The 25,861-nt window shown below is 50.6% G+C and overlaps 1 protein-coding gene and 1 pseudogene across 2 annotated transcripts in view; both read right to left on the reverse strand.

Annotated features, from left to right (window-relative positions):
• Positions 1 to 25,861, reverse strand: part of CORO2B (coronin 2B) — a 128,078-nt gene that overhangs the window by 83,102 nt on the left and 19,115 nt on the right. The gene's annotated exons all lie outside the window — the stretch shown is intronic.
• Positions 11,063 to 11,146, reverse strand: LOC122894855 (annotated as a pseudogene).

Raw genomic sequence — 25,861 nt, forward strand, 5'->3', positions numbered from 1 at the left:
TCTCTGTCTGTCAAATAAATGAATAAAATAAAATAAAATAAAGTAAAATAAAATAAATGACCAGAACAACTCAAGTTTAAGGACTCCTAAGCCCTGTGTGGTAGGCTGAGGAGACAGGGTCTCTTTCCTCCCACCGTGTCACACTCTGGACACCTGGAGCAGGCAGTCTAAGGTCGTGCAGCACAGAGGAGGTATCCCCGGGCACCCTGCCACCTGTCTGGTGGTGTGCCCCACTCTGGGAAGATGTGGCCTTCAGCCACTAACACTGGAGGAGAAACAGAGACCCCCGGCTCCACCCTACATCCACTGAATTAAAATCCAGAGGCCAGACCCAGGAAGCTGCCAGGCTAATGTTTAAAAAGCCCCTTGGGTAATTCCAGTGTAACCCTAATATTTGAGAAGTGTGGTATATGGGTTCTGGGCCTTGGAGACAGTGGCTCCTGATAGGAGTTTGGGCTGGGGAAAAGTCTGTGAATGGTACTTTTCGAAGATTCTAATGATCTGTGCATCCCCATTACTGTTCGTGTTGGTGATCGCGTTCTCCGTGGATTCTGTCTAACCTTGGTAGGGCACCGGGATATGGATTACCTCATCTAAACCAGGAAGCCGGCTTTCTTAATCCCCATTTATCGGATGAGATAAGAGAATCAGAAATCGAGGGGAGGTCACCTGCCAGGGTGGGGCAGGGGCACGACCTGAGACCTGGTCCTTGGGTCCATCTCTCCTGCCTTCCACCACCCCTCCTTTTCACTGGAGGCCGAGCTGAGGAGGGGTTGGGCACAGAGGGAGGGTTCAGCAAGGGTTTCCTCTCCAGCCAGTGACTAAGAAGACCATTTGCGCTCCCTGTGCCCGACTGCAGAGGAGCTGCTGACATCTTTGCTCCAGGTTCCTGGGGCCCAGGATGGAGAAGACCAACGGGATTTCTGGAGCAAAGAAATCTGCAGGCTGCCCTTGGCGTCCCCCATCAGAGTCCATCCCGCTGCCAGCGATGATGACTCCTGGACATCATCAGGGTTGGCCTCAGTGTACATCCCTGCTGGGAGAGGCTGACTTCATCCATTTCTGTCCTCTTGGGCTAAGGCAGGGCAGGGCTGAAGATGCAGGGCAAATATGGCTGTGGGAGGGGAGGGCCAGAGGTCACGGGTGTCAGCTTGCACATGCTGGACACTGCCAGGGTTCCCGAACGACTTTCCCAGGGTGTGCAAAGGGCCCAGGATCTCAGTCCAGTTGCTTCAGTTCTGCAGGCACTCCATAGGGGTGACACTTTTATTTCTACTGAGTAGCCAGGGAAGTCCAATGACAGAATGGACATTTATAAGTGGTGAGTTTCCCATCTCTGGAGGCAATTAATGACATTGGAAGATCCTTTGGTACAGGTGTCAGAGACAGACTTCCACATCAGGTTCAGGTTAAACTGAATGACACTTCAAGGGTCTTCCACCTCAGAGAATGACAGACTCACTCATCTCATCCTTCCAGCCACCAGCAGCCCTCAGTAAAATGTTGTCTAGCAGACTCACACTCAAGTGCGTATAAAACCAGCCCTTGCCTCCTCACGCTGTGGTCACAGACTCCACCTGGACAGATGGTCTCAAGAAGACCCTCAAGTCCACACTTGCACACACTCAAGTCCATCTTGCACACCCACTCACTGAGCAGTTGCCGCCATCATTGCCAACAGCAGTAGCACCCACCACACTGAGCACTCACTACAAACCAGGCTTTGGGCTAAATCCTCCTCTCACTTGATCTCCTTGAGTTCTCCTAAGAGGAAGGATTTCTATTCCCATTTTTTAAAAAATTTTTTTAAAGATTTTATTTGTTTATTGGACAGAGAGATCACAAGTAGGCAGAGAGGCAGGCAGAGAGAGGAGGAAGCAGGCTCCCCGCTGAGCAGAGAGCCTGATGCGGGGCTCCATCCCAGGACCCTGGGATCATGACCTGAGCCGAAGGCAGAAGCTTAACCCACTGAGCCACCCAGGCGCCCCTCTATTCCCATTTTAAAGATGGAAAACCAAGGCTGAGATGGTAAAACGACATGTTCAAGGTCACATGGTTGGCAGAAGCAAAGCTGGGCTTTGAACCTCATTCTTTCTGGCTCCAGAGCCTGGCCTCGTGAGCCACATTGTGTCCCTAACACAAACCAAAAACCAAACCAAGTGAGCGCCACTTGTCCTCAAAAGGCTGCTTCCAGCCCAGCCCTCACCTGCCCTTGGCACACTGTCCCCTCAGTTGCAGTTGTGCCGGTCTCCAGGTCCACGGCAGTGCGGAATCCTCGCCAGCGGCGGGCTCCTGCCTCAGCCTAAGCAGCGCAGGGGCCCCAGCTTGCGGATGGTTTCAACCCACCTTTGTAGCTCCTCTCCTCAAAGACCGCAGTCAGCTGGGTATCCCAGCCAAACAGGTCCCTTCCGGGTCACCTCCAGGCATTTGCTCTGGCTGGCCCTCATTGGGAATGCCTTCTCCTCTTCTCCTGGCAAACCCCATTCAAGGGCATAGTTCAGTTAGGGTGTATCCTGCTCCATGGAGCCTCTCTGATCCCCGGCAGGCAGAGCTGGTCCCTCCCTCCCTTGGTCCATTTCTCCGTTCCAGCTTTTACTGCATTGTTCTCTGGCTAGTTGTTTATGTGCCTGCCTCCCTCACTAGACTGTGAGTCCCCAGGGCCAACGGCTGTGTCTCATTCAATGTGAGCTTCCGTCTGTGAGCACAGGGGCTGGCAAGGCAAAGAAGCCCAGTAAATGCTATGGTCTCATTACTCGTGGCCAGGAGGGTCCCACACAGGGCGCCCACAGGTGCACGTCAGCCAGAGCTGAGTGCGTTCATGGCTGATGTCATCCATCCCCACAGAGTGGAGAACCAAGCCCATCAGTACGCCAGCAGGAACATCTGGGCTCCTTCGGAAAGCTATGTCTTCCCGGAAGTGGAGCAGAGGTGGGGCAGCGTGGACTGGGCAGCGATGTCCAGGTCAGGCTCCTTCCGAGTGGAGACAGGCCAGCGGACTGCTTGATTTCATCCAGCCGACTTTCTACACTGGTTGGGGGATTTCAACACAGAAACTGGCTCCCCGCCTGACTCCGTCTGACACCCAGTGGGAAGGCCTGGAACCATTCTAACCTGGGTCAGTCCGTAGCTGGCTGGTTGATGGCAGACTTGCCTCTGCCTTGGGGCTCAGTTTGTCCAACCACGAAATGGGAGAAACAATAATTCCTGCTCTGGGAGTGTTTACTGGGGTAAAAGGAGTAAGTAACTAAAAGACAGAAATGTAAGAAAGGGTTCAGAAGCACAATGTGGGGCCAAATGAGGCTGGAAGGGGAAAGCTCTCTTTACTTCTGTAGATTAAGAATAACCTGCAGGACCCAAGGACAAGGGTTTTTTGGGCTTCTGTTTTGTCATTTGTCAGATGAGGGCCTAATATGAATTCCTGTTTGCCAAACTTCATAATTTATGGACCACTGCCAACACTGTTTTGCCATCTCTATAAATCATCTGAGCCATATTTATTTAAGGATTTTGTTTAGGCGTATCTGGCTGGCTCAGTCTTGATCTCTGGGTTGTGTGTTCAAGCCTCACGTGGGGTGTAGAGATTACTTAAAAATAAGAATTGTTTAAAGAATATTGTTTAAGTTGACCCTCTCTAAAATTTAAATATATGCTTGAACCTCATTCTAAGGAATTTTATCTGTGATGGAACTGGTTCAATGTGTTAGCTACATTTTTCTACAACACATTAAATAAATATGTCACAATTAAACCAAACCATATTTATCCAGGCCCCAGTGAAAACATCTTGTACATCACTGGTGGCTTGTGTCAGTTCTTTGAGAAACAGAGGGAGATGGTAAGCCAATCCCTACTCTCCAGGAGCTCCAATCTTGCCTGCAAAACAAAAACAATAACAAAACAAAACAAAGCAAAACCTCTCCAGTTGCTTCAGTGTGTTTCCCTTATGTTTCATTTAAAGCCTGCTCAAAATGCATACATTATAGTGGGGCAAAAAATCAAGTAGTGATGAAATTCAGTTTAAAGGAAAGTGAGGGTAGGAGAACTAAGGCAAGACAAAATGAGTACATAAAAGGCCCACTGGAATCCACAAATGTTCCATGAAAGAGTGCCATGGATTGGAACTCTGAGCTTCCTAGCAGCCAAGGTAAAAAGGGAAATATGACTTATTCTCCTTTCATATGATATATGAGCCAAGTCCTTAACTGCAATGAGATAAATGTGACATAATGGTCTCTGGGTCGGCTGACCTGAGCAGAAAAATGCTGCTCCCGTCTTCTGACAGGTGTCCCTGTCTCTCTTTGAGCCCATCTCCTATGCTGGTGATCTTTCCCCATGTGATCCTGTCACTTTCCTTTTTGAAAAATGTGTAACTTTTTTTTCTCTTACCTCCAGAATGAAATTAAACATTCTCAGGCTTGTATTCAAGCATCCCAATGAATTAGTCCCCAAATATCTTTAGGGTCCCATCTCTAGGAACTTCATTTAATCTCTGTGGAACTGCCTGAGTGCAAATCTGGACTCTATCACTTTTAGCTATGTGATCCTTGGCAAGTTACATAACTTCTCTGAGTCTCAATTTCTGCATCCATGACATGAAGATACAAGGAGTTCTCGCCTGCTAGAATTATTATGGGAACTGAGTATGGCACACCAGGTAAAGCGTTTGCTTTCGAACCTCATTGTGAGCTCTGCCTGGAGCACTACTGTCTCCTGGCCTGTGCTAGTGCTGTTGCCTCGGGTTAGCTGGCTTTCCCCTTTTTCTGCAGACCAAAATCCTATCATTCATCCGCTCAAGTGCCATTTGAACCAGGGGCCTTCCCTGATTGTCCCCATCAAAAGAACCCATGCCTTCCTCTCATTTCCCACAGCACGTAATTTATATGCAATTTCATATACACACCAGACGCAACATTCAACCCATGTTTCTCACACTGGAGGGTCACCTCCTACCAGCAGGTTATGAAATCAAAGTGGCAGGATGATACCAGCACTGGAAAAAAAAATGAGACAGAGTAGAAAAGACTAAAAAATATCAGAGTGCATGGCCTGCCTTGTGATTTGGTTTTATATATGTAATATAAGTATTTGTGTGTGTGCTTGTGGCCACAACATAAGGTGATTTTCATCCAGGAGTCATAGCCACAAAACTATCTGAGTGCTACAGCACTAATTGTGGGTTCCTAGAGGGCGGGGACAAAGTCAGGTTCACTTCTGTGTCCCCAGGACTTAGCATGGAGCTCGGCACATAGTAGACACTCAGTAAACATTATTATTTTTGTTTTTGTTTTTCAGTAAACATTACTGAAGTGAACCGAAAATCCAGTAATTCAGAATAACGTACTGAGCCTGAGATTCAGTCCCTGTGTTCAGCCACAGGACCCACCCAGCTAGAAGGGGGCCACCCAGGATGGATTTCAGAATTGAGGTTGTCAGGTGTGGGTAGAAAAGAATGATACGGCTTAGTCCCCACTTACTCAGCACCCCCTTCCCAAGACGCGATGTTCATCTTCCAGGAGACAGGAGCGATGATACCGGCATTGTCCACCCCACGGGGAGGGAACGTGGTAAAGAAAGGCCTCAAGTCCGTCTGGGTGGCCGAGAATGAACACACAGAGGCACAGGCTCACACCCCTGCACACAGACCCCCAGACAAGTGCACACCCTGCTCTTCATTTCAGAAGTGGGAATGTGGAGGCCCAGTGAGGGCAAGTGACTTGCTCAAGGTCACCCAGCAGGCTAGTGGCAGGACTGGGACTAAAACCAAGTCCCTTGGTTCCCAGACCAAGAGAGAAGACAGGACAAATAGTGCATTAGACAGAAGAGCGCCTGGAAAGGCACAAAGGTCCTTTTGAGACTGAGAGGTGATGCTGAGCCACCTGCAGACACAAGAGGTCACAGTGGTCCAGCAGCCTCTCCTCCCCCTCCACCTCCAGTGCCAGTCCCCAGGACTACCTGAGCTGGGATAGAGACTTGTCTTGCTTTGCTGAGCGGGAGGGAGCTGACTGTCATGGGAAAACAGAGGCCAGCTGTGACTCAGTCCCAACAATTCCTGGCCCATTTTCTTAACCCCTCAGAGCCCTGGAGCCTCAACTGGTAACCATGGTTACTGCTCTCCAGGTTGGTGGTGGTTGGGAGAAGTAAACAAGAAGGTAAGTTAGTCCGTGCATACATTCATCCCTCCCCTTCCCCTCTCCCCGAAACCCTTTATTTCATCCTCTGAGATTTCTTCTGAATAAAAACAAAACACCTCCGACCATGAATCTGCTCTAACACTTTCAATGTCCCTCTACTAGGAGAAGAATGTCCACACTCCCCAGCCCCACACTCAGATCCTTCAAGGATTTAATCCTATTTCCTTCGTCCATCAATGAGATGGGCCAGGCACCTGTCACCCGGGATCACAGAATTTGCTGTGAATGAACACACACACGCACACACACACACATGCACATGCGCGCGCGCGCACACACACACGCACACACACACACTTCTGCACAGGAGCATGCAGGCCTGCATGTCCACACACACATGTACACGCGTCTACAGATATGCACATACACTCCCGTGCACACACACAGCGTTCTCCCCTCAGGCTGGCCTTTCCCACATCCTCCTTCCAGAACCGCCATTCTGAAAGCCTCCTCCTTGGAACGGGTCTGCCTGCGTGTTTGGTTCCGGAACCAAAAGCACGTCAGCACACCATAATCCTCCCTCATCCACGGTGTCTGCCGTGACCCCCCTTCGGTGCCCAGGAAGCAAGACCTGGATCTCGGGCCCTGGGGGGTGCCAGGTCCTGACACGGGGACTCTCACAGAGGGCTGCGGCATGGGATTCCTGGCTCCAGTTGAGGCCCACGTGCTGACATGGCCACGCTCACAGCTACTCAGGATCCTCCCAACCACGGCCTCGGAGACTCACCCAGTCGCCCACAGCTTCCAGCGAGGGGTCTGAATCTGATCGAGGGCAGCCACCTGCTTCTAAGGGAGTGAGGCACGGCAGAGAGGCCAGCAGGCCAGGCAGCAGGCAAGCCCCCTCCCCACACTTGGGGGCTGGGTGACCCTGAACAAAGCCTTGTTCTTTTGTTGGAGTCACGGTAAAATTCTAAAATCTATAAATAAGACTAAAAATAAGGCTAAATTTCTGTCTGGGAAGGAACTAGGACAACGGGGGAGCTTTTTCGAGCTCTATACATCCTGCCCAAGATTGGTAGCCCCCCCTCCCCCTTATAAATGCACACCAGCATCTGGGTGCTGGAGAAGAGGCAAGCTTATTATTTTGCAAAGTCTTCTGAGAGAATTCTGATTAGTCCTGGCTCCCAGAGCAATCCAGGTACGCCCAAAGCACACGCTTTGGAGACATTCCGGGCTGTCTCAGCAGGGGGAGAGTGCTTAACGGAGCTCAGCTCTCACGATGCGCTCCGATCAGAGCCCCGGGCAGGGGACAACGGGTCCTTCCAGCCCAGAGTGGAGGAAAGATCTCCCTTGGGCAGGGTTGCAGACCGGAGGGAGCGATCCCTGCGTGTTAACCTCCTGGCAGGTCTGACTCTCAGTGGAGGCTCTGAAATGCCAGTCTCTGGGGGCACCTGGGTGGCATAGTCAGGTGAAGTGTCAGGCTTGGTTTTGGCTCAGGTGGTGATCTCAGGATCGAGCGATGGAGCCCCTGTTGGGCTCTGTGCTCAGAGTGGAGTCTGCTTAAGACTCTCTCTTCCTCTCCCTGTGCCCCTCCCCCTTCTCAAATAAATAAATCAAGCTTCCAAAAGAAATAAATAAAATGCCAGTCTCATCTCCCTCCTCTTCTAGGTCAGATCTGTATCTCCCATCGGGCGGTAAGTGTAAGAGGGAGGCTATGCATCTTCTCTCTGCTTCCCCTCTGAGCCCGAACCTTTGGGTCCACCACGAAGGCTCAAAAACCCTTGCTCATTCCACAAACATCTGCTGTGTTGTTGCCACGCTCCACACCCCCAAGTTCGGTGGCACAGAGAGGAGCCACACCTGTCTCAGCCCCATTCTGATCAGGGAGGTTGGCATTCGTCCTGTCTCCTGTGGGCCTGAGGCCCTTGGGTGCCCCCACAGGGGACCCCGGGAATTACTGGCTCGCTGGGGCCTGGGTTAGCCAAACAGCCTCTGCTCATGACCCAGCAGTGTATTCAGAGCAAGCCTGGGAGCCCTGGGAGGTGGCGGGACTCTTTCCCTGGCTGCCGTGAACTTGAAGTAGGCCATCCTTCCCGTTTCAGCCAGGAAGGCCCGTATTGCCATTCATGACACCACACCTCTCTCCGCTCATTGACCTCACTGCGAATCCCATCTCCTCTATTGGCGGCGCCCGCCACCATCCCACCCTCTGGGCGTCCAGTGCCTGGTAAACAGAACTCTGCGGGGGCCCAAGCCTCCACCCTACCGGGCTCCCACACACAGAAGCTTTGTCTGAGCTGTTGATGCATAATACATGGGCGCAGGCCCGGACCAGCCGCGGGCCCATCTTGGACAACAAGCCCGTCACTAAGAGGCTGTGAGGGACACAACCAGGACACAATGCTCCAGTCAGAGCTGAGGGCAGCGGATAAAGGGCCTGCTGGGGCCCTGGAACCGGCCCCTCCCCCAACACACAGTGCAAGGGTAGAGGAAGGCCGTCCCCAGACAGCCCCTGGAGTCCTGAAATCCTCCCAGCCACCTTCCAAGGACAACCTCCAGCCCCATCCTTGGCTCACAGGCTTGGCTGCTTCTCCCTGGTGACCTGTGAAGGTCCTCTAGGACCCGTACCTGTCTTGGTCCTCATGCTCCTTCTTTAAAAGAGTTTCCTCCATCAGCTGTTACCGCCCATCAGGGTCTAGGGTGCTCTTTGGGGTCTTGGGCAATGGTTTCTGATTTGGGGTGGCACACAGACCCCTCACATACCTGGACACCTATTATCAGCGGAAGAGCAACGTGGGGTAACAGAGACCAAGAGACTAAGAATCAACGACAACGTTCTTAAAAGAAGCCATGCACAATTTTATGTGCTAAAACAGCACCCTTTCTCTTGCAGCGTATTTAAGTCAGTCAACCACCCGCAGCCCAACTCGGATAAGCAGAATTGGGCAATGACATACATGGGTGCTTTGACAATAAGGGTCCGTGAGATTTGTTGTTGAACCACCTGGCAAACGTGTTAAAAATGCGTTCAGAGGTTCTCCCTGGCATGGAGATGTTTATTCCGCCCGCTCCCGGAGACTGATTTAGAAGATCTGGGCGAGAGCCCAGGACTCTGCGTCTTAACATGTACCTCAGAGAGTCCAGCGCAGGTCGTCCACAGATGACACTTCAAGACACAGTGGCTAGTGAAAAATTCTAGGTTTCAAGTATGCAGATAAGTGCCGCTCACGGGTGGCTGACGAAACAACCCACCACAAATGAAACAATAGCCGTGGAACTAAACTCAGAGCAGTTCGGCGCTAAAAAGCAGGGACAGCAGCAGTTGGACATCGGAGCCCGCTCAAAGAGGACCCCAAGCTAACTTCAACTTCATTTATGCCACTTTGAGTCTTTAAAGAGCAGCCCTAATCAAAATCCTGTTTCTAAGGCGCCTGGGTGGCTCAGTGGGTGAAAGCCTCTGCCTTCGGCTCAGGTCATGATCACAGTGTCCTGGGATGGAGCCCCGCCTCGGGCTCTCTGCTCCGTGGAGAGCCTGCTTCCTCCTCTCTCTGCCTGCCTCCCTGCCTACTTGCGATCTCTCTCTCTCTGTCAAATAAATAAATAAAATCTTAAAAAAAAAAAGATCCTGTTTCTAAGCTCTGTTTCTCACTCTTTACTGACCCCGGTGGAGAGGGTAGTGTGTGACTTGTGATTCAGAGAGGCGGGTGAGGATAAGGCACACAAGCCAGGACTTAAGGTTTCCGTCACGCCCAGGGCCTCTCCTGGAACTTCCAGGCAAGAGGAGAAGACTGGTGGGTTTCTCAGGAGTCCTCTGTTTTGGTGCACTTAGGGAGGGAACTGGCCATACCAATTCCCTGTGCAGTCTCAGGTTAATGGCTCTAACGTTCTGCCTCGGTAACGGACGCCCAGAAACTTGTTCTAGGACCGAAGGAACAAGTGCGTTCCTTGCTGGGGTGGGGAGGGCTGAGGTGAGGGATAAATCAGCCACTGCCCTCTGTCTCTCCTCATAGGCTGGGCATGCCCAAGCTATAGATCTTCACACTGGAGGTTTCCCAAAGATCATCTAATCTCACTCCGTCATTTACAAAGGAGGAAACTGAGGCAGGAGGGGGCAAGTCATGTGTTCAAAGTTAGGTAGAAAGCAAGTTACCAGCAGCCCGAGGCTAGAACCCAGGTGTCCCGGCCCCACCCTGCTCAATGTGCTTTCTGGATGTTGTTACCAACTGGTGGAACAGCCCAGCTCCCAGGAATTCAGAAGTATGCAAATAAAGACCTCCCATCACCCCGACAGCTCTCCTGCCCACCTCAGACCTCAGATCAGAGCACTCACTCCTACATCATCCATTCCAGTATTTGCGGGCTCCCCGGCAGTGCTGGGTATTTCTCAGTCTCCTAGTCTTTTGCATTCCCTCTCCCTCTTCCCTGCACACCGCCCCCCCATAAATAAATGGAGCCACTCACTGGTGATTTGTCCTTATGATCATCATTTTGACATCTACACACAAAGAAATGCAAAGAGAATAAGGAGAACTCGCTAAATGCAATGCCCATCTTCATCCCTCTATATTCACTTCTGGTCCTTGCCAACATGTACATGGAAAAGCCATCAAGAGCCTTTAAAAAGCTTCGTTCATTTTGCCTCATTGTATCTATTTTTAAGAATCCACCCCAATAAACAATGAGCAATGTGGACACATTTCACATACTGGATGTTTCTTAAGAGTAGAAAGTGGGACCCACCTAAATGTTCAATAATAAAAGGCTGATAAAATCAAGTATATTGGGGCAGCTGGGGTGGCTCAGTTGGTTAAGCGTCTGCCTTTGACTCACGTCATGGTCCCGGAGCCCAGCACTGGGTTCCCTGCTCAGCAGGGAGTCTGCTCCTCCCTCTCCCTCTACCCTATCCCCTGCTTACGTGCTCTCTCTCAAATGAATATATTAAAATAATCTCAATTAGCAATAATCGCGCCTCGGATAAACCTCATTGGCTACGATACTGCCATTTTAACAAAAAATCCAGTATATTCATATTTGTAACAGATAGACAGTTATACAAGCATAAATTCATGCTTTCAAAGCATTTAACCATATTTCATCAAACCCAATTCAAGTACTTCTAGAACTGACCATTATTTTATGTTTTCAGAGGAAAAAAAATAATTTACTATAACATTCTATCAATTAAAATACATTGCAATTTCAAGGATCATAAAATGTAAAATATTATAATCAATGAAATATGGTATAAATAACACCATGGAGAAATTCTCTTGATATAATGTTATAATAGTAAATGCACAGGGTAAGATATACTCATATACACACAAAGGAAAAAGACAACCTAAGTAAAAGAAGTACTAAAATGCCAAGGGTAGTACCTTGAGAGGGTGGGATAAAGGGTGATATTTTACTTCCATTTTTACAGTGTTCTGATTTTCCAGACTTCTAGAATGATCATGTATCATTTTTATAATCTAAGAAAAATATTGTAATTCAAAAAATATATATAAAAATGAATACAACGGAGGGGCGCCTGGGTGGCTCAGTGGGTTGAAGCCTCTGCCTTTGGCTCAGGTCATGATCTCAGGGTCCTGGGATCGAGCCCCGCATCGGGCTCTCTGCTCAGCAGGAAGCCTGCTTCCTCCTCTCTCTCTGTCTGCCTCTCTGTCTACTTGTGATTTCTGTCTGTCAAATAAATAAATAAAATCTTTAAAAAAAAATGAATACAACGGAACAGGTGAAATCACGGTGAACTCATATGCATCTATATATGGACAGCTGGTCCCATTATCATGCTCACGGCTGGGGCACATATCCTCGTGTTCATGAATGGCAGTTGGCTTAGCTTACTTGTTGTTCCATGACATGTTCATGGAATGTACATGGAATGTTTCCCGATTTTTTGCTAACACAAATAAAGCTTTGTGCAAAGTGCTTCTTTTGTTCTCCCTCTTGGGTCCTTTTCTTGGCCCCTTCCAGGGTGTCGAGTGAAAGGTGCTGCCCTGCATGTCTGGGTGTTTGTTGGCGACTCAGAGTTGCAGTCCGGGGACAGAATGGTCCGTCTAAGGTCCGTTTTCACTATGACACTCTGTTTCTAGATGTGAACATTCTGGACTAGCCTGATGCCATACTGACCTCCCAAACCTGCCTCACAGAAGCTGGAGTTCTTCTACTGGGGAGTAGAGTATCGTACTCTGCCAGGTGATATGCCATTTGAATAAGGAAAATGAAAACATCAGTTTCTTGACAGATGGGACCCTGGGAGAGACGTACCCCCAGGCACAGAAGATGGGCAGATCTAGCCTGAGATCAGGTGTCTACCAATAGAACTTAAAGGCACAGGGTGCTTGTGGGGAGGGGGAAAAAGGGTAGGGAAGGATGGGAAATTAGGGAGGATGTATGACCTTCAGTATATCATGTGCTCTCCAATGGTCAGTTTCAGGAAATAAGAAATGGAGGGCATACACCAAGTCTGATCTGGACATCTTATGGTTCCTAAACAGATGCAACTTAATCAAGCGACTCATTTAAAAAGTTATTTTATTTTATTTTAAAATAATAATTGTATACATTTAAGGTGTAAAACATAATGATTTGATATACATATAGGTAGTGAAATGATCACCATAGCCAAGTTAATTAACATACCCATCTTTCTACACCTACCTTGTGTGTGGGCGTGTGTGATGAGACCACCTAAAATCTATTCTCTTAGCAAATTCCCAGTATTCGATACAATACGATTAACTATGGTCACCATGCTGTCTTTAGACTTACTCATCCTACAGAACTGCCACTCTGTACCCATTGACCATCTCCCCATCCCTCCACCCCACCCCTGGTAACCACTATTTTGCTTTCTGCTTTTATGAATTTGGCTCTTTTAGACTCTACACGTAAGTGAGATTGTGCATTTTTTTTCTTCCTGTGCCTGGCTCGTTTCACTTCACATAATGCCCTCCAGGTTCATCCACATCGTCACAAGTTACAGGAACTCCTTCTTTAAGGTGGAGTCACGCTCCATTCCACATATACAAACGCATCACAAGCATATCACAGTTTCTGTTTCCGTTCATCCGACGGACTCTTAGGATGCTTCCATATTTTGCTTATTGTATATCATGCTGTAAGCATGGTGGTTGCAAATTTATCTATTCAAGGTACTGACTTCATTTTCTTTGGCTGTGTATCAGAGGAGGAATTGCTGGATCATATGGAATTTTTTTTTTAAGATTTTAATTATTTGACAGAGAGAGACACAGTGAGAGAGGGAACACAAGCAAGACGAGTGGGAGAGGGAGAAGCAGGCTTCTGGCTAAGCAGGGAGCCCAACGCAGACCTCGATCCCAGGACCCTGGGATTATGACCTGAGCCAAAGGCAGATGCTTAATGACTGAGCCACCCAGGCCCCTCCCATGCAGGATTTCTATTTTTAGTTTTTTGAGGAAGTTCCACACTTTTTTTCATAATGGCTGCACCCATTTACATGCCCACCAATAGTGCCTGAGGATTTCCTCTTCTCTACATCCAAGCCAATACTTCTTATCTTTTATTATTTGACATTAGCCATCTGAACAGGTGTGAGGTGGTATCTTATTATGGTTCTGATTTGCATTTCTCTGATGATAAGTGATGGTAAGTGCCTTTTCATGTATCTCTTGGCCATTTGTATGCTGTTCTTGGAAAAAATGCCTATTCAAATTCTTTGCTCACTTATAAATGAGGTTGTTTGTCTTTCTGTTGTTGAGTTGTGTTTTTTTTAATATATTACAGATATTAACCTCCTATCAGATATTTTCTCTCAATCCATAAACCGCCTTTTCATTTTGTAGATGGTTTCCTTCGCTGTGTAGAACTTTTTAGTCTGATGTAGTCCCACTTGTTTATTTTTGCTTTGGTTGCCTGAGCATTGGTATCATATCCAAAAAATCATTGCCAAGGCCAATGTAGAAGAGCTATTTCCCTATGGGTTTTGTTGTTGTTGTTGTTGTTGTTGTTTCCAGATTGTTTACAGCTTCATGTCTTACATTTAAGTCTTTAATCCATTTTGAGTTGATTTTTATGTATGCTTTAAGATAAGGGTCCAACTTCACTGTTTGGCATGTGGATATCCAGTTTTCCCAACCCTACTGAAGAGGCTGTCTTTCCCATTGTATACATTCTTGGTGTTCTTATCAAAAATTAGCTGATTAATTATGCTTTGGGTTTATTTCTGATCTCAAGCCACTCATTTTATTCATCAATCACAACAAATTTTGTGTGCGAGCCACAGCATGAGGACCACAGGACTGCAAAGCAGAAGAGGAGGGGGAACACACTTTGAGAACAAACAATATTTGTCAGGCATGGAGCTGCCCTGATCATTAGTGACCACTCCAGGAGCCAGGTATTATTTTCCCCACTCTACAGACAGCAAAACTGAGGCTCAGACCTATTAGGTCCTCTGCCTAAGGTCATAAAATGGTAATAGTTGATTTGACAGCCTAACCCCAGTTAACCCACTATGTCTCATCTTCCCTGTAAGGAAAAAAAGCGCTACTTTTGCCTTCAAGGAACTCAAATTCCAGTAAGTGCCTGAGTTAGACAGCTAACAGCAATGCTGGGCAGGAAGCAGGACAATGCCTGATTGATTCCGACAGAAAGATGGGGAAGGAGTCGAGGAAAAGTTGGCATGGGAACCCGCCCGAAGCTTAACTCGGATTCCAGATTCAGACTGCAGAACCTGAGGCAAGGAGGGAGCGGTTGCCTTGGCATTGAGGGTAGAGGAAACAGCACAAAAGCATGAGTGGACAGAGGGTAAAGTTCATGGGCCGTTTGGGAAAGAGCCTGTTGTTGCCAGAACAGGGGGTCAGGAGACCGGTCCGGGCCAGGCATCGAGGGGTCTTTGATGTCAAATCTAGCGTAGGCAATGAAGAGGTATACCCAGGACCTAAGCCTGCTGCCTGCCCATCCCCCATGGGGTCAGGGAGTGGCTCACTTCTTGCTTCATAAACCAGGCACTGGAGGCCCCATGCTTTCCTGGGGGACCCTGGCTCCTCTTCTGGGCTGTACACATTCATGTTTACTGAGGGCCACTGGCTCCCTGCAGACAGGGTCTGTTTCTGACAGATTTGCAGTGCTCACCTTGTAGGAGGGGCTCAGTAAATAGTCACCTACTTAGTTCTGAATAACAGACAAGATAATAGCCCTACCCATTTTGTTTCTGTGCCTGAGTCTCTGGCGGGGTTTCTATTAAGAAAAGTGGGGGGTGGGAGGGGAGAAGTTGATTGCACAATTAGGGAGCCCCTTGGGGATGGGCTAGGGGGCCAATATGGATGATTCATGTGGATTCCAGGTCAAGCCAGCGTACCGAACGGGACCTCTTAGCACTCCCCCACCCCATTCCATCCTGTCTGCCATCACAGCCAGTGATGAGGCCCAGAAGGCCCGTCCACACCGCGTGCGGTGAAAAGCCGCTCTCAGTCCCGTGTCCTCACCGATGACCCCAGCTCACCCCTGGGCAGGCTGAGCAGCAGCCTTCCATCGGTAGCTCTCAGGCCTTTGGTGAAATCTTACGCTCTGGGTAAGGAATGGTAGTGAGGAAGCCAAGGTCGGCCCAAGAAGGAGCTGGAGGCCAGGAGCAAAGAGAAGCTGGAGACTTGGATACTCCCTGACCCCACACTGACTTTTCCTCCCCGCCGACGCTACTCTGGTTCAGACTCTTGTAACCACCTACTAGATGTTCCACAGGGGCCACAAACGGATCCCCTGTCCCAGAGCTCGCACAGCCAGAGCCCCCTTCAACAGACCCCGCCAGGAGAGAGATGGAAGTCCATTCCTACTGGCCTGCTGTGTGGGACTCAGGTCAACAGATCCTCTTCCCCTCTGCCCGAAAAGCCTTAAGAACGCTGGTGGATAAGGACTAATTCTCTCAATGCAGCAAATGTGGCCCTGGAGGGTGGCAAACCCCTGGTACCAGGCCCCACGCTCAGGACATTCCTGTCCCATATTTCTTCCCCTGTCTCCTGCCCTACCTGCCAGAGCCAAATCCCAGGCCCTCCAGAGGTGTAGGTCAACGCTGCTTGGCCCTGCTCCCTTCCCTGCTCTGCACCTTCCCACTGCTGTCGCTTGAGGACAGGGTCAGAGTCGGAGTTCTCTCTCGCCCAGTTTCAGTAAATACATGTTGCAACCCTTGCTGAATGGATGGGTGGAGGGCTGGGGCCGTGCGCACAGGAATGATGGCAATGGTGACGACAACTGGAAGAATTCCAAGTCCCCTCTTGTGGTCCCATCACTCCTGAGAAAGGGTCATTGGGAGTCTGGAGGGGAGGGGCTGAGAACAAAGCCTCGAGGCTCCAACTACTCAGGGTTCAGGGTTCTGGTTCAGGGGGTGGTTGCTCTCTAGGAGAGAAGGAATTAGGAAGAATAGGGAGGGTATTTCCCTGACCTTGGTCCTCACAGCATTCTTTAAAAAAAAAAAAAATCACTTCACGGCACAAAGAGCCAAATCCTTGAAAAACAGAAATGCTCCCCAACACACACACACACACACACACACACACACACACACACACGAAGGTGGAGAGGGCCAGGCTCCCTGCCAGCCAACCGGCCAGCTGGAAGATCAGGCTGCACCCATTGGCCTGACCAGGGGAACGGAGCATGGGGAGGGAGATCTGCCTTGCTGGCTCTTTCCTCAGGAGGCCTGGAAACTGTGACTACCAGTGTTGGGGTCGGGCCATGGCAGCCAGCCATAGGAGGCCAAACCTGGTTTGCTCACCCTGAAGACTGTGCAGCCCACATCACACAGGACAGCCTCCAACTTCCGGCTCTGGGCCTGTGGTGGCTCCGGGGAGGCTGCCTGGTCTGGTGGGGGCCGAGGGGTATAAGTCCACTCCGCAAGGCAGCCTTTCAGTCCAGAAAACTCTCTATGGAGCTGTGGAGAAGCTGCAGCCGAGCCCCGGGATCCCCCATTCCCCAGAACTCCCCTTTATGAAGTGCATGCCCAAGTTTTGACTGGAAGATAATAAAGACCATGAGTGTCTCAAGAAAGCTGCTGATAGGTGTGCCAGTGGCTCAGTGGGGTAAAGCCTCTGCCTTCGGCTCAGGTCATGATCCCAGGGTCCTGGGATCGAGCCCTGCATCGGGCTCGCTGCTTGGCAGGGAGCCTGCTTCCCTTCCCCTCTATCTCTGCCTGCCTCACTGCCTATTTGGGATCTCTGTCTGTCAAATAAATAAATAAAATCTTAAAAAAGAAAGAAAGAAAGAAAACTGCTGATATGAACACGGGGTAGTGTCTGCTCCTAGAGATCTAGTTGGACTCACCTTCTAGAAAGCCAGAAAAGCACATCTTAGAGGGGACTGTGAGATGGCTTCCATGTCCCCTCCCCCTTAATCTAGGTGTGGAAAGGACACTGTGTGGTTCTGAGGCTAGGTCACAAAAAGCCAAGAGTCTTCTGTGTTGTTTGCTGGGGCACGTGCCTCTGAGGCCCCGAGTCATGAGGTAAAAAAAAAATCGGACAACTCTAAGGCCACCATGTCATGAAGCAGCCCAAGCCACACAGAGCTGCCAGTGTAGATGCTCCAGTCCCAAGCCCCAGATAGGCCCACCGTCAAGTCACCCTCGTTCAGGCACCAGATATGAGACTGAAGAAACTTCCAGATGATTCCAGCCCCTGACATGTTCAAGTCACCCCTCGTCCTCTGCATTATCCTAGCTGGGACCCTAGATGTTGTAGAAGAGAGACGAGCTATTGTCTCTGTTCTTTGTCTGAAAAATCCTGACCCACAGAGTCTATGAGGCTCCTTGTTAACCCTTCCCTTGACTCCAAAAAAACCCCAGTATCTGTCTTTACCCTGGTAAGCCAGAGAGAAAGCCAGGAGACACTCAGAACATGGGAGAAGGCTCCTTTTTGTAGTGCTCTGCAGTTTGGGAACATCCTTTCCCTGGCTCTGAATCATGCCCAGTTCATAAGCTTGAGGGGATCCGAAAAATGTCTCCCGTGCCCACCTCTCTGCTCAAGAAACCACCCTTTTTCTGGAACCAGCAGAGGCTAGCCAGAGATACTGGGAGATATGTAACTCCGCATTATGCCCCAGATTTCTCTGTCTGTCCCAGTTTCAAATATTCTGCCTGCCCTCTGTACCCGTGAGCTAGCAAAACATCCCCAACGTTTTGGTGTTTCTACATCCAGCCTGCATTTTCTTTTCTTTCTTTCTTTTTTTTTCTTTAATAAAGATTTTATTTATTTATTTGACAGACAGAGATCACAAGTAGGCAGAAAGGCAGGCAGAGAGAGAGGAAGGGAAGCAGGGTCCCCGCTGAGCAGAGAGCCTGATGCGGGGCTTGATCCCAGGACCCTGGGATCATGACCTGAGCTGAAGGCAGAGGCTTTAACCCACTGAGCCACCCAGGCACCCCTCTTTTTTTTTTTTTTTTTAAAGATTTTATTTATTTATTTGACACAGAGAGAGAGAGATCACAAGTAGGCAGAGAGGCAGGCAGAGAAAGAGGGGGAAGCAGGCTCCCTGCTGAGCAGAGTCCCACACAAGGCGAGTGGGAGAGGGAGAGCAGGCTTCTGGCCAAGCAGGGAGCCCAATGCAGGATTCGATCCCAGGACCCTGAGATCATGACCTGAGCCGAAGGCAGAGGCTTAAAACCCACTGAGCCACCCAGGCGCCCCAATCTGCATTTTCTACATGGCCTCTTCCACCCAGAATCAGCTCAGAATCCTGCAAACTGTGTGCCAGAATTTGGGGTATGGAAAATATTTCCTTTAAGGAAAGTGACTGACCCACAACTCTTCTATTCTGTTCCACAGGGTGGGTGCCTCAGCCTGCCGCCTGCATGTTAGGCTCTGTGCTGGGTACTGCAGGGCCTCAAGGCAGTTCTAGAACCAGGAACCCCAGTGCTGGAAGGGCCTCATCTGCACAGCTCAATCCAGGGGCCAAGGCCTCCACACGCCAACCTCTGGATGGCAGTTGGCACCGGTGACCACTCCCCTCCTTGACTCTCCTTTGACCACACCTTCTCAGTCACCTCTGGGGACTTTTCCTGTCCCCAGTCTCAGCAAGGTTCAAACCCAGCCTGTCTTCTTTCACCTTGACCCAGATGACCCGCCCCTGGATTGCCTGGGAACTCTGAACAAACGCTGGTGGGAACCCACCCAGAGATTCTGATTCACCTACCAGGAGGGGCCTCCGCTGATGCTAACCTTGTCAAGGGTGAGACCCGCGGTCCTGCCTCAGGTCACCCACACTCCGGGATCACACACCATCGACAAGCTGATGGCTCTGCAATTCCTGCCCCGGGCCTGGGACCAATTCCTGAACTTCTGACCCATCCGTTCGGATTCTCCCGGGTGTGCTTGACCCGACACGTGGGGACAAACTATGGATCTTCTCCCCACCTCTCTCTGCTCCTCTTCTGCCACCGCGACTCCCAGTAACAGGAACTTCCACCCACATAGCAGATCAGCCCACAAACCTCAGAGCATCTCTGAATCCCCCACCCGACTTCTCCCCCGTCCACCTCTAGGTCAGTCCACTCTTCCTCTCTTTGGTTTTCCACAGCGATAATCACGGTGTGCAGAAAAACTGTATCCTTCCTTTTTCGCTTCTCATGAACATCATTCCACATTGCTGTATCATTTTGATATTCTAATTTTTAACGGCTGCAAAATGTTCTATTGAATAAACGCTGCCTAATTTACTTAGCCAGTCTCATATTGCGAAGCCTTTATTTTGCTTCCAATCTTTTGTTGTTATAAATAATGCCATGATGAGCACTCTGATGCATAGAGCCTTTCCCTGCCTTGGGATTATTTCTTTTGGATGGGTTCCCAGAAGTGGGATTACTAGGTCACAGGATATGGACATTTTTATGGCTTGTGATGCATGTTGCCAAACTGCTTTTCAAAAGGCTGACACTCCTTTACTTTTATGTGCCTTTGATAATGGCTTCTACAGCGCTGGAGGACAGTGCCACAGGACCTAGGACAGCCCAGGGCAGCTCCAAGTCTGGAGTTTCTCTCTTTTTCAGAGGACTTCTTAAAAGCTTGCTTAATTTTCTCCGAACTGTCAAAGTAATAAATGTACAGTATAGGGTGCCTGGGTGGCTCAGTTGGTTAAGCATCTGCCTTCGGCTCAGGTCATAATCCTAGGCTCCTGGGTCAAGTCCCACATCCGGCTCCCTGCTCCGTGGGGACTCTGCTTCTCCCTCTACTCTTTCCCCCTGCTTCTGCTCTCACTCTCTCTGATGCTCTCTCTCAAAGAAAATCTTAAAATAAATAAATAAATATACAGTACAGAAAGGCAAACAGAGACGTATAACCAAACAGAACAAAAACACCTACAATCCCACTTTTGTCTAGGTTCTCAGGACCTCTGATTTCGGAATGCTAGCACAAGGAACTCCCTGAATTTACAGAGAAGTGAAATGGTGCTTTTAAGTCAATGCTATCACACACAGAGAAGGATGGCCTTCCTGGAGTAGCCCCCTGGGAAGGACAGGTACATATTCTAACCACAACGTTGAGAGTAAATCACCATTTTTTTTTTTTTTTTAAAGAAAGAAACTAAATCACTTTTTAAATTTCTGGAGTGAAACCCTGCTTAGGACTGGCTAGGAATAGCTTCAGTGAGGGCAAATGCCCTCATTAATAGGGTTCTTCTCCTTAGCCACACTCAGAGTCATTCAGACACAAGCTTGGTCCTTCCAAGGTGGGGAAGATGGTTTGTAGGGGGAAGTAGGGGGAGGCTGGACCCCCTTAGAAGCTGGTCCTAAAAGCTGCTCCCAAGTAGGTCCCAGCACGTTCTGAACAACGGCTGGAGCCCCTGGCATGCGTGTGACATGTGGGGACACCCGAATGACATCACTGACAAGCAAACACAGTGAGGATGAAGGGGGCATCTGTGTTTGCGGGGGACTCACTGGGCGCCGGGCTCAGTGCTCACTACTTTAGTATGTAAAAAACCCCACACTCACAATGCTACTTGTACAACAAGGGGTTAACCATAGTGACCATGGTTACTATCCCCATTTACAGATGGGAAAACTGAGAGCTAAAACCTGTCCAGGACCTCCCGGCTGGAGGATGGGAGGGGCCAGGATGTGGATCCCCGCAGTCTGACCTCACAGCGCCCCTTGTCCTGTAGGTCCAGAGTGCGCATGTTCTCCTATGAGCCCCGGAAGAAGACCTGCGGCCCTTCGGAATTCCTCCCCCCATGTTCCGTCCGCCTTGACCTCCCACCTGAGTTCCCGCAACCCCGTGCGTGCTCACCGGCTAGCAATGCCGAAATGGAGGGCCACAGGCCAGCTGGCTCCGGAGGTGGGAGTCCGGTTGACCTGGTGGGCTCATACAGCTTTTCCTCTGGGCGCCGCACACTCCCTCCTTCCCAGAGAACAGCAGTCCTACAGGATTAGGGCCCCACCCTTCTCACCCGCTTCAACCTTAAGTATTTCCTTGACGGACCCATCTCCAAACACAGTCCCACCGGGGGTTAGGGTTTCCCTATATGAATGGGGGGAGGTGGGGGATAATCCCTTGGATACAATACGTGCCCCTGGATGTGCTCAGGGAGACGCAGAATGCTGACATCCAGGGGACCCTGCACCATCCCCGTGGCTCATTCAGCCCCGCCTCCCATTAGCTTCCTCCTCAAGCATGCCTTCCTGTAACTACCTTATGATTATCGGGAGGTTCCAGGCCAACAGTCACTGCTCTGCGCTGTCCTCCCATTCATTCATTCAACTCGTTCATTCCTTGAGTCAGTCACTCGGCTGCCGGGCAGCTAGTTTAGTATCCCAACACCTGCTAGAAGCTGGACACTTGTTGGCCTGGGACTTTGATGGGGGCACCAGTGCCCAAGACAGAGAGGCAGTTCTGCCTCCGAAAGCCGCCGACCTGTCTCCTCTCCCCCCTCAGCCCCGGCCACCTGACATCTGTCACCTCCCATCCCAAACCCACACTGGGCAGCACCTTCCCGCTCAAGGGAAACAGGTGTTAATCCAATGAGCCGGCTGTTTCTAAGCAAGAGACTGCCAAGCTCCGTGTCCCTTCCCCGAAAATAAAATTACACGCATCCCAACAAGAGATGTAACTGTGTGTACGCAAGATTTGCAAGATTTGGGCAGGCCCTCCTTGCCCAAAAAACAAGTCCACTTTGGTGAAATATTCCCACTAGAAAACAGAAAGGAATGGCTTCTTTGTGTTCTTGAGGAGGAAGGAGGGCGTTGCTTATCTCGCTGAACCTCCCTCCCTTCGCTGAAGTGGAGAAGCTGAAACCCACAGCTACCGTCCTTCCCCCACCAGGGGCAATAAAAGGAGGAGACACCACAGAGCAGGCAAACCACGGGACCCCCACCAACCGGGCAGTAAGAGCCCCGGGGACCATGGAGATGATGGCTGGATCCTGTTTAACTTGGGACAGACGGGGACAGGCAGAAGGGCAGTGAGAGCCCTTACGCTCATCTCTCTCGAGTGGCCTGGAATGTCTGTATGAAACCAGATAGGCAAAGTGTGTGTGCGTCCCGAGTCAGAGCCTACTGTGGGACACACACCCCAGTCACTGCGATTCCCCCCTGGCCTCTCCCTGGTTTCCCTTCACAGCACTGAGGGTGACCTGACATGAAAAATTGGGGATCTTTATTTATTTTTAATCATAAAGGAATACAGCCCCGAGTGGCCCTTTTAAACCTAAATCTGATGTCATTCCCCTGCGTAAAGCCAGTAAATTGTCCCCTCCTCCACCCTCAAGATCAAGTCCGTGGTCCTTGCGAACTGGATTATGGTGGTCCTCTGTGGCCTGGGCCCCCAGCACGCCCATCTAGGCCCTGGATGCACTGTTTCTTCCTGTTCCGCGGGGCCTCTGCTTCTCTTCTCCGGGCCTTTGCACGTGCTGGTTTCCTCTCTTGATCCTGTTGCCCAGTGATCACTGGGCCAAATCCTCCTCCTTTTTGGAGTTCTCTTCTCCAGAACCATCTCCTCAAGGCAGCCTTCCAATCTCCTACAACTGTGTTAGCGGCTCCTACTCCTCTAGGCTCCTCTGCTTCCCTCAGCCTACGTGCCTCACTCCATGCTGTGAGGGTGAGACCCTGCCCTCCTCACCCCCCTCCTGCCCTTGACTGACAGCTGCCACGTTTGCTGCTTTACCCTCAGGACTCACCAAAAGGCACAGCTCACAGGAAGCGCTCAGGGGATGTTGGCTGAAGGAAGGCCCAGCAACAGGCGGGCCCCACTACTGTCCCCGCAGCCCTGGAGGCCAGGGACACCCCTCATCCGTCACTGCATCCCTAGGGCCTGGGGCTTGGCACCCAGCAGGTGCTCAAGGACAGTTTGCAGCCTTGAGGGGAGTGGGTACGGAGAGACAAGCAGAAGACTCTACTTTCTGGGTGGATCTCTAAATCTCTACTCCTGTCGCTATTTACACCCCCAGAAACTTGCCCACCACCCCATCCCTCGAGGGAGACACACATCACAGATTGCCAGTGCCCGAGAGGCTGGCTGGAAAGTGTCCTCGTCCTTTTGATTAAAAGTCAGACAGGCAGCCTCCTCCCCTCTCATTCCTCTGTCTCCAGGTCATTTCTGGTAACTGAGAGTCAGCAGGACAGAGGAGAAGGAAGTGCAGTGGCTGTGGAGAAATCACTGGGTTTGCATCCCCCAACCCCCACAGCCCTCCTCCCACACTAATCTTCCCCTGTGGGGGACCAAGCACAGAAGGGCCCCGCAGCTAGGAGGCTGGGCGCTGGGCCAGGCTGTCCCCCGCTCGCTATCTTCATTTCTTCTAGTCTCCTTTTCATTCCCACTCTTTCCCCAAAGGCCCGGGCATCCCTCCCTCCTCAGGAGGGAAAGGCAGAGGGCTGTCCCCTGGCTGTCACCCGCAGTCATGGAAGGCAAGGTCTCCAAAGGCCCTGGGGGCCACATCAACAGAGAAGCTTAGGGTAGGACTGAGGGCAGAGAGAGGCTGCTAGCAAAGATCCCTTTTTCGGTCTAAGCCCTCTGGGTGCACCATATCTGAAGCTCCAGAGAGGAAAGCAGAGGGTTACCTATGTTAGAGGACCTCGTCACATGGTATGAAGTGAACCTGATGTATACTGGGCCAAGTCCACTCCTGAGCAACTGTGCTGAAAAATATGCATGAGGGGCAGACCAAGCACAGTGGCAAAGGGGGCTGGCAGAGACAAGTTCCAGGAAGGCTTCCTGGAGGAGGTGGCCTTTCAGTCAGGCCTTCAAGGAGGAGTGCCACTTCCACATTTTAGAAAGTTTGCAAAACAGATGACAGTCAAAGCAGTGGAATTTGTGGAACATTCATATGTTTTAGATGAATAGGTGTTTATTTGATTGTGGGACAAGGACAACCCCCCCCCCAACCTGCAATGAGGCTGAGACTGAAATCATCTGAGTGCCTTTTATCCCTGCACCATGGGTGAGGGGAATTGTGGACCCATCCCAAAGGTCTGCAGAGGTTGCCTCCATCCTTGCTCCCCAGCCCCTGGTCCAGGGTTGGTGAGGACCTCCACCAAGCAGCAGGGACAGTCTACACAGAGAGACAGGCAGAGACCCCCCTAGCCCAGGGCTGCATCTCCAAGGACGCAGCTCATTACCACGCATCCTTTGTTGCCATGGAAACTCCCAGCCCACAGAGCCTGGGTAAGAGTTCCTGAATTCACTCCGGCCTGGAGCACAATTAGACAAGATGAATTTTTGAGTTGGAGCATAATGAGACCCGGACATCCGGAAAGCATATGGCAGTCTCCCAGGGGATGGCAGAGCCCCCAGGGTAGCACGCCGCTCTGAGGAGGTCACCAGGTCACCGCCTTTCTTGGGCGGGAGGTCTGGGAGGCCCTGGGGAGCACTTCCCCCCTTTAGAATTCTTCAAGGGCAGCACAGCTGATAGCGGTGCTGGGGGGTATGGGAGAAAGAAGAATAAGCTCCCTCTATCTGTCCCAGGCCCTTCTGAGGTCAGGGTTGGGAAGCTTTATTCTGCGCCCTTTAATAGGTTCGCCAACAAATGCATCTCACGTGGCTGAAGTCTCACAAGCACAGAATAGAGTCCTCTCCATGCATAATACAAAAATGTCATTCAAAAATCTCCACTCGAACATATCCGGGGCCAGGCACGAGAAAGGCGTCATAGGATCCGTGGCATCGCGTACTCCCTCCCACTCAGGACATGGGGCTCGGCCTCTGGTGGAGAAGGTAGGGGGTCCCAGCAGAGCTGTGACAGAAGAACAGTTTGGAGTTGAGGAGAGATCAGAGAAGCCTCCCTGGAGGAGGTGGCATTGGGCCCATTGGCTGGGCCTTGAAATCAGGGATTAGGAGGCCTTTGGAGTACCAGGAGCAGAAAAGCACGAGCTAAATTTGGGGGCAGCAAGCACACCAATGTGGCTAGGGGGAAGGGTGTGGGCAGGAACCAAGCAAGGCAACGTGGTCAGAGAGGGAAGGCTTTGAACACCCAGCTAAACAGCCTGGGTGGTGGGAAGCCAAAGAATCCTCCCACTCAGGTAGACAACGGACTCTAGGAGCACAGGCTGGTAGAGCTTTCCTCCTTCCTCCATCCCCTCATCTGGGGAAGCCCAGGCCAGCTTAGGCCTAAAGCCAGAACAGGGTCAGAGCAGGGCCGCCACAGCTTCCATCCCCCTAGCTTCCGACTCCCAGCCTTCCCAAGCGTCACCCTTCCAAGGCCTCCAGAAGTTCTAGGCAGAATGGGAGCTTGCTCCCAGCAAGGCTCCTGCATAAAACCCCAGCGTT

This window comes from Neovison vison, chromosome 13 (genome assembly GCF_020171115.1).
Source record: "Neovison vison isolate M4711 chromosome 13, ASM_NN_V1, whole genome shotgun sequence".
Classification (NCBI taxonomy): Eukaryota; Metazoa; Chordata; class Mammalia; order Carnivora; family Mustelidae; genus Neogale; species Neogale vison.